Raw genomic sequence first — 7,972 nt, 5'->3', positions numbered from 1 at the left:
TTAACTCAAATAGGTAGTTAAAATCCATTTGATGTTTGATTCGTGACTGTTTGTCATTGTTGAATTTTTTTTTAAAAAAATCTTTCAACAATAATAAAATAATTTATAACAAATCAAACAAAAAACAATAGGGATGATAATTTTACCCGAACCTGGTAGATATCGATCCAAATTGATTTGAATAGAAATAAAACTTTTAGACCCGATCAGACTTGGGTCGAATACAAATATTGATATGTCGACCCGATCCCAACCTGAAATAAATAAATAAGTTTAAAGTTTAAAAACATTATATATCTATTAAATTAATTATATACTAAATAATTATAATTCTAATTTTCAACGGGTACCCTAAATCTAATTAGACGGAGTTCAAGTACAAAAAATCCACGCCTTAGGTTTAGATAATTATTTTTGAATTTGAGACCCAGCCCACGTGGGGGTGAGGGAGCAAAACAACAGCATTAAACTATACAAACCCGTTCATTTGATAGTCTACAATCCGGCGTGCAGCAGGATGGCGTTACTTTGTCCTATCCTGTAAAGGAAGTCTCAAGCAAAGTAAAAAATCCAAGAAGACCGTTAACACTCGAAACACACCTTTCTCGTGTCTTGGCCTTTTCATGTGCCCTCCCCTCCTCTCTTCCTCGTCCCATAAAAGGTAAGAAAACCCAGAGCTCATCCATTCTCTTATCGGGCATTGTCTGTCGGTGATTAGTTCTCTTGCATCACTCATTTATTTCGGCGATCTCTTCTCATGTATCGTCGTCTAGTGGTGACTAGTTCTCTTGCTTTACTCATGTATTTCGATGGTGTTTTTTTATTCTTTATTTATCGAACCCTGACTACATCATAGAAACAAAACTCCGATGGCTTCATCAACTATAATATGTGAAACCCAGCCATGAAAGGACTTGAAGGTAAATAAAAAACGCTTCTTATTTTTGAATTTTGTATCATATATATGAAAGAAAGAATCATCAGTATTTAATTGTTTATTTGCAGTCTCACGTTGAGAAAATTAAAAAGACTCATTTACGAGATCTGTTGAGCGACGCTGACCGATGCATGTCAACGATCCTGTAAGTCTCTTTATAGTTCTCGTTACAACGAATTTAGTTTGTAAATTGTAATGCATGTGTGCATGTTGATTTTGACGGAATTACGCTTGACTGCTCGCGCCAAAATAGGAATTCTTTTTGTTCGTTTTCCAATGCTTGAAAGGATTTTTTGCAATGTAATTATCTGTGTAAGTTTTTGTTTTCCATGATACAGGTGGCCCATCTCAAGGAAAAGATTGATCGCATGCTCAATGGGAAGCATGCGAGTTTGATTTTATTTCTGCAATCTATTTCATATTTACGTTTATGAGAAATTGGCGTACAATATTTTTTTTTTCCGTGAAGAAATTCGTTGTCCTTTATGAATATCTGAGGTGTGCTCCTAGATTTTTTCTTTATAATGCCTTAACAGTCCCTTTTGTTAGAGCAAAGGGACATTACATGTCCAACTCTCTTGATTTTACTTGTTAATAATCATATCACTGATGTTTGCAATTTTTTTTTATTTTTGTATTTTTTTGACAATAGGGCTGGATTCTTTATTGGAGACGGAGCTGGTGTGGGTAAAGGTAGAACAATTGCGGGCTTGATATGGGAAAGCTGGCACCATACGAGGAGGAAAGCATTGTAAGTTTTGGGTGTTACACTCACTGATTTGCATGCAGACCTTCAGTCTATCCTCGTCCTCTGTTCATTTTTTGTGGCTATTACTAGATTGTTAAGTTATTAATTTGCATTCACACCTAGGAAAGATGCTATATTTCAACCCATGTTCTACAATGTATTTCATCTTCTCTAAAGTTCTTACACAGGTGGATTTCTGTTGGTTCAGACTAGAAGTTGTTCGATGCAAGAAGAGACCTGGATGATGTCACGCACATATTGAAGGTAAATTCTCAATTCCTTGCTAGCTTATGTGATGATTTTATGCAATAACAATATTCTGTTTTAGCTATTCGACAGATGGGACTAATGATTGAAGTAACATACTATTTGAAATCAGAATTATTTGTTCAACATTGAGTGTGGTGTGGTTTGCTTTAATGTGTTGAGTTATCGGAATTTGGAAAACGAGAGCTTAGGGACCTGAGAGGATATTTGTCTTGCTTTGGTGGTAGAATAAATGTTTTGTTAATTAAATCTTCTGCAATATTTTTATATGGATTAGAGGAGCAAATGCGTAAACGTCAGATGTGAGTATACAGCAAATATATTAGGAAATATATTTAGGTTTAGTTTTTCTTTTATCGTCGCATTATTTTTGCTGTTGTTATTTTTCACATTAGCTTTTATTTGTGCTGAAGAGCACTTTTGGCCTTGCCTTGTTTGGATATTTCTGAGTAGTGATCATCTCATTGTACAGCGTTTGCATGCATGCAAATGTTTTATTCTATTTGTAAAAGCATAGTAAAGTAGATAGAGAAGTTTCTCTTAATAATCATTGAAGAGAAACTATGTTGCATACATGTATTGTGTATCACAGGGGGTGGAGCTGACAAGAGATATTGATATGCCTTTCCTTTTCCTTTCCTATCCTTTTGTTTTGAGAGAAGGGGTAAAGGGGATCGATATTTCCATCGGCATTGGTGGCAGCTTCCTAGGTCCTCTTTTTGTGCACACTGCTCTTCAAACAAGTTTTCTGATGCTTTACTAAAGTTGCATCGTTCTGTTTTGGTGTCTTATTCTCATTGGATTTTGATTCTTTTTCATAATACAATTTTTTGACTTTGTTTTACGGCAGAAGCTTGCTTAAATTATAGTTGTTTACGAATGCAATCAGATCCAGAGGCTAGCAAATGTGCTGTAGAACGCCAACAGCGATTGTAAGCAATTCCATGTCACTATAACTTCAAAAATCTTTGTTTTTTGTGCTAGTGTTTTACAAGTCTCTCATCCCACACTCACAGAGGTAGGCTTATTCAAATTGTTTTAGCAAGGTCCACTTGCTTTGAGCAGTGATTACTGAGCTTGTGTGATAAATTTTAGAACTTATTGTATCCCACCTTAATTATGGAAGAGGAGCTCTAAGCCGTTCATGTTTGAAATTTTACCCGGGATTCAGAGAAACTATGTTGCATACAGATATTGTGTATCACAAGGGATGGAGCTGGCAAGAGATATTGATATGCCTTTTTTTTTCCTTTCATATCCTTTTTTTTTCAGAGAAGGGCTAAAAGAGAACATCCAAATGCTAGTTGTATCCTAAAAGTGGCATTTTTTTTACATAGTGTATTTCAGGGGAACAGTGCATCATTTAACATGTTGCCCCTGAGTTAGAAGTACACGTTATGACTGACTTCTAGAAGTGGTGTTAACATACAGTGGGCATGTTTCATGTGTGGACAGGTAATCATAGGTGCATTCATGGTTCAAGGGGTCATTTTGAATACATTTATATGCCTTGCAATTGCTCTGTCTCTCTTTCTGTGACTATAACGTGTGACCATTCTGTCACTTATTTTTAGACCCTCTGCAGTTGCCAAGCATGTGGTCGCAGTTAGCATTAATCTTGTGGTATAACGAATTCATTTTGTCTGCACTCTCATATTCTTTAGACTTTGGGATAATTGAAGTTCTATGGTATTTCAAAATTCATTTTCGCTCCTCCCTTTTTAGTGTTTTCTATTCATGGCTTTTCATTCTTCTTTTCATCTTTCAAAGATGCCTTTTTTTTTTATTTAACCACTCTGGCTACTTGTATACTCCAACTGTCTTTTACCAATGCAGTTTGGGGAAAAGTTTGGCATCGATCCTATTAATGCTTTTGCATTCTGGGACTAGGTTGGTGGCAGATTTAGTGGTGGGTTTGCTCTCATTTTGTGGACAGAAACATGGAGAACTTCATGCAGAATCCTAATTGTGTTGTTGGTGTGTTGCCTTTGTTCTCCAATATGGTTTCTCAAATTGCTGGGAATTATGGTAACTTCTGATCGTTTTAATTTACAAAGTTAGGTTTCTCTTGCACCGTTATTTTAGAGGCTGCAAGAAACAATGTCAAAAGTGGCAAGAGTTCTCAATCTCTAGCATAGAAAGATGTATAACATACAATTAATCACTTTTTTGCCATGAAGTGTTCAAAGAGTTTTGCTTCGTTGATTCCCTCGATATCTACTTTAGTTTCCTACTCATCCCCTTGTTACTTGCTTATAATGTGTTTGCTATTTTGTTAGGATTTGTTGATAACATGAGTTTTTGATGTGTTTTATGAGATTCTAGTTACATATTGATAACATTTTGACTTTCTCCTTCAGGTACTTTTAGGTCTGTTAAGTGTGTGAAATGTTTTATTTTTTGGATATCCTGCAGGAGTGACTACTTCTCCCCAAGATCTATTTGAGTTGCGACCAATTTTTAGAATTCTTAACAACTGTAACTTTATGAGTGGTCCTATAACTCATTCTACAACTCCTTTAGACTATATTACCTTATTCTAAAGCCGTGAAGAAATTTGCACCTCACATTCAACAAGCAAGCCTACTTGAACTCTAACTCTCTTTCCTTTGGTATTGAATATGTAATAAAAAGGAGAGAAAATGTGCCTTTTAAAGTTTTCAATGCTCGTTTATTTTACTTAAATCTAGGTCAGCATGGAAAGTAATGGTAATGGGCATCGATTGATGGTGTACCACTTCTCTTTGAGACTGGAAAAATTGAATTTGGCAAACCAGGAGCAAATAGCCGTCATAGCTTTTATCAACTAATTCACCAGGTAATTTCTTGTTCCATTATGCATTTGGTTGAAGTGAAATTTGGTCATTGTATACCTATTTTGATTTTTAAAAATCAATTCTGGAATTCAAATGATTCCTTGTTCCTAAAATTCATTTATTTCACTTCGTGATGTCTTTATTCAAAATTTGTCCTTGTTTTTCCGCACATACCCTCAACATGATGTCTTTTTTTTTTTTTATGGAGCAAGAAGTTTAGTTCTGCATTTTGGATGGTTTCTAATTGAATAGTTGCATATTCGCTCCTAATATGCGTGCCATTAGCTTTAGTTCTCATTTGTTGTGTACAAGCTTCGGTGCTTGCGCTTCACCGCGATGCCGAAATTATTTTTTTTATAGAAAATATAATGTTTAGGTATTGAAACGAGGTTATAAAATAACATAAAAAATCATTCATGACAAATGTGTAGCAACGCTAGTCAAGTTAAGCCAACACGAGATATCCTGCAAAATCTGTAGCCCAAATTATATGACTGAAACAACCCGATAAAAACATAAAGAGAATCATAAAGCTTTTTTTTTTAAAAAAAATATGCTAACTTTTCAAACCTATAACTAGAGTCATTAGACCTGAAGCACTCAATTTAGAAAAACCATGAAATTCAATTTCCAATAAATTAAATATGAAATGATGAAATAAAAAAAAAAGAGAATTTCAATCATACAAAATGATTGAAAAAAATAGCAATTCAAAGAAGAAAGATCAAAATTATTATTACTGCTATTATTAATAAGTATCATCATCATCATCATCATTATCATCAAAATTACTACTGTTATTATTAGTATTATTGTTATCGCTATCACTATCACTATTGCTATTAGTATTAGTATCATTATTATTAATAATATTGTTATTATTATTACCATAATTATTAGTATCATAACTACTACTACTACTACTATCACCATTACCATTATTATTATCATCGGCGTCATCATTATCATTACTATCGTTATCATTATAACCATTATTATTATTATTGAGAAAATAAAAACCTTGGCTGACGTGGACTTGGCTGACTAGTAATGCGAGTCTAACATGTTTGCTAGACCCAAGATGTCTTTACTAAGCTGCTCCTATTGATCTGCTCCTATTGATTCTTTTACTGCTTTTCAGTTCAAGCTTCGGGTCGATTCCCCCCAACTTGAGGGGGCATTTTATGAAATGTGTATGTGTATAGGAAATATTATAGAACTACTGTAGTGTTGTAATCTCTATATTAACTATTGTATATTACCCTACATGTATAAATAGGAAAGGTTTGCAAACTAATAAGTTAAGTCTCCTATTATTCTTCAACTGTTTATGCTTAGAGACATTTTTGTATTTGCACCTAGGCTATTTTATAATTATCAAAGTTGTTTTAAGGGCAATCGTGTAATTCAATATAATAAATATTGTTAAAAAAATTGCTGATGCATGTATTCCACACATCGATATATGAGGGGTTATCCGATGGTCAAATGCCATCTTCCACAATGGATTTTGAATCGTCATGATGTCTTCTCCTGAAGGACGTGACACGAGTGGTTAAAGGCCGTGATTTTGCCGCCAGCGTCCTTCCCCTCCTTCCCTATCTCTTTCTCAACTCCCATCCCTATCCCTTGAAAATCTCAAAAAAGCCCTTCGATTTTTAATCTCTTTAGATTTAGCCCCTCTTTTTATTATTATTTATTTTATTTGTAATAATTTATGGAACTTGATTTTTATTTCACTTTCACCCCTCTTCAATTTTATTTTTTTGTATTTCAAATTTGTTTATTTTACTCAAATCTAGGTCTGGATGGAAAGTAATGACAATGGAGCATCTATTGATGATGTATTACTTCCCTTTGAGACTGGAGAAATTGAATTGAATTTGGCAAACCAGGAGTAAATGGTCGACATAGCTTTTATCAAATAATTCACCAGGTAATTTCTTATTTCATTATACATTTGGTTGAAGTAAAATTAGGTCATTGTATATGTATTTTGATTTTAAAAAATCAATTTTGGAATTCAAATGATTCCCTGGCTACCTAAATTCATTTTTTAAAGAAATCTATGCATACTTCGTCTAAGTGGGATAAGGATACATTTATTCACTTCTTGATGTTTTTATTCAAAATTTGCCCTTGTTTTCCCCCACATACCCTGTTTTGGTAAACCTGATAATTTTGATACTCATGGTGCACATGCAACTCGACAACATGTCTTTTTTTTACGGAGCAAGAAGTGTAGTTTTGCATTTTGGATGGTTTCTAATTGAACATTAGCATATTCTCTCCTAATATGCGTGTCATTAGCTTTAGTTCTCATTTGTTGTATACTAACCTCGGTGTTCGCACTTCACAGTGAGGCCCATTTATATTTTTTTTTTTGTAGAAAAGATAATGTTTAGGTATTGAAATGGAGTTAAAAAATAACATAAAAAATTGTTCATGGTAAATGTGTAACAAAGCTAGTTAAGATTAAACCAACATGAAATATCTTGCAAAACCTGCGATCCAAATTATATGACTGGAACAATCCGATAAAAACATAAAAAGTTATTAGACCTGAAATACTCAATCTAGAAAAACCATGAAATTTAATTTTCATTAAATTAAATATTAAATGATGAAAATAATTGAAAAATAGCAATTCAAAAAATAAGAATCAAAATTATCATTACTACTATTATTAATAAGTAATATCATCACTATTACTACAATTATCATCATCATTATCATTACTATTATTAAAATTTTTCTTGTTGTTGTTATTGTTATTATTATCATCGCTATCACTATTGCTATTATTATTACAAGTAGTATTATAAGTATCATTATTATTAATAATATTGTTACTATTATTACCACAATTATTACTATAATAACTATTATTACTATTATTATCATCATCATCATCATCATTATTGTTGTTGTTGTTGTTAATACTACCAATTAATAAATTTTTAGAAAAAAAAATTCTATTAATTTATGTATGATTAAATTAGAAAACTTCTACCTTATTATTATTAATAAATTCTTAGAAAAAAAAAGTTCTTCATAATTTATGTATTATAGTGAAAAAAATACTTCTAATTAAAATTAATGAATATTTAGGATAACTTTGAGAATTTTTTGGTCAACTCTTGACATTTCAAATACTAGCCTCACTTATGGGTTCAACGTTCTATACTATGATTTTTAACAATT

At 32.7% G+C, this 7,972-nt stretch overlaps 1 long non-coding RNA gene across 8 annotated transcripts; it reads left to right on the top strand.

The window, feature by feature from the left end:
* The first annotated feature begins 671 nt into the window (after positions 1–671).
* LOC112326513 (uncharacterized) lies at positions 672–7,622 on the top strand. 8 transcript variants are annotated; one of them, XR_002980159.2, is made up of 6 exons: positions 672–920; positions 1,006–1,082; positions 1,590–1,688; positions 1,863–1,949; positions 2,803–4,770; positions 6,571–7,622. It is a non-coding gene; the product is annotated as an uncharacterized LOC112326513 (long non-coding RNA). The 8 variants fall into 8 exon arrangements; XR_008058412.1 differs by having other exon boundaries at positions 1,863–2,662; XR_002980157.2 differs by adding an exon at positions 1,276–1,435 and having other exon boundaries at positions 1,863–4,770.
* The last annotated feature ends 350 nt before the right edge of the window (positions 7,623–7,972 follow it).

The sequence above is a fragment of the Populus trichocarpa genome, chromosome 2 (genome assembly GCF_000002775.5).
Source record: "Populus trichocarpa isolate Nisqually-1 chromosome 2, P.trichocarpa_v4.1, whole genome shotgun sequence".
NCBI lineage: Eukaryota > Viridiplantae > Streptophyta > Magnoliopsida > Malpighiales > Salicaceae > Populus > Populus trichocarpa.
The sequence above is the reverse complement of the archived record's forward strand: the minus strand, read 5'-3'. Positions and strand labels throughout refer to the sequence as shown.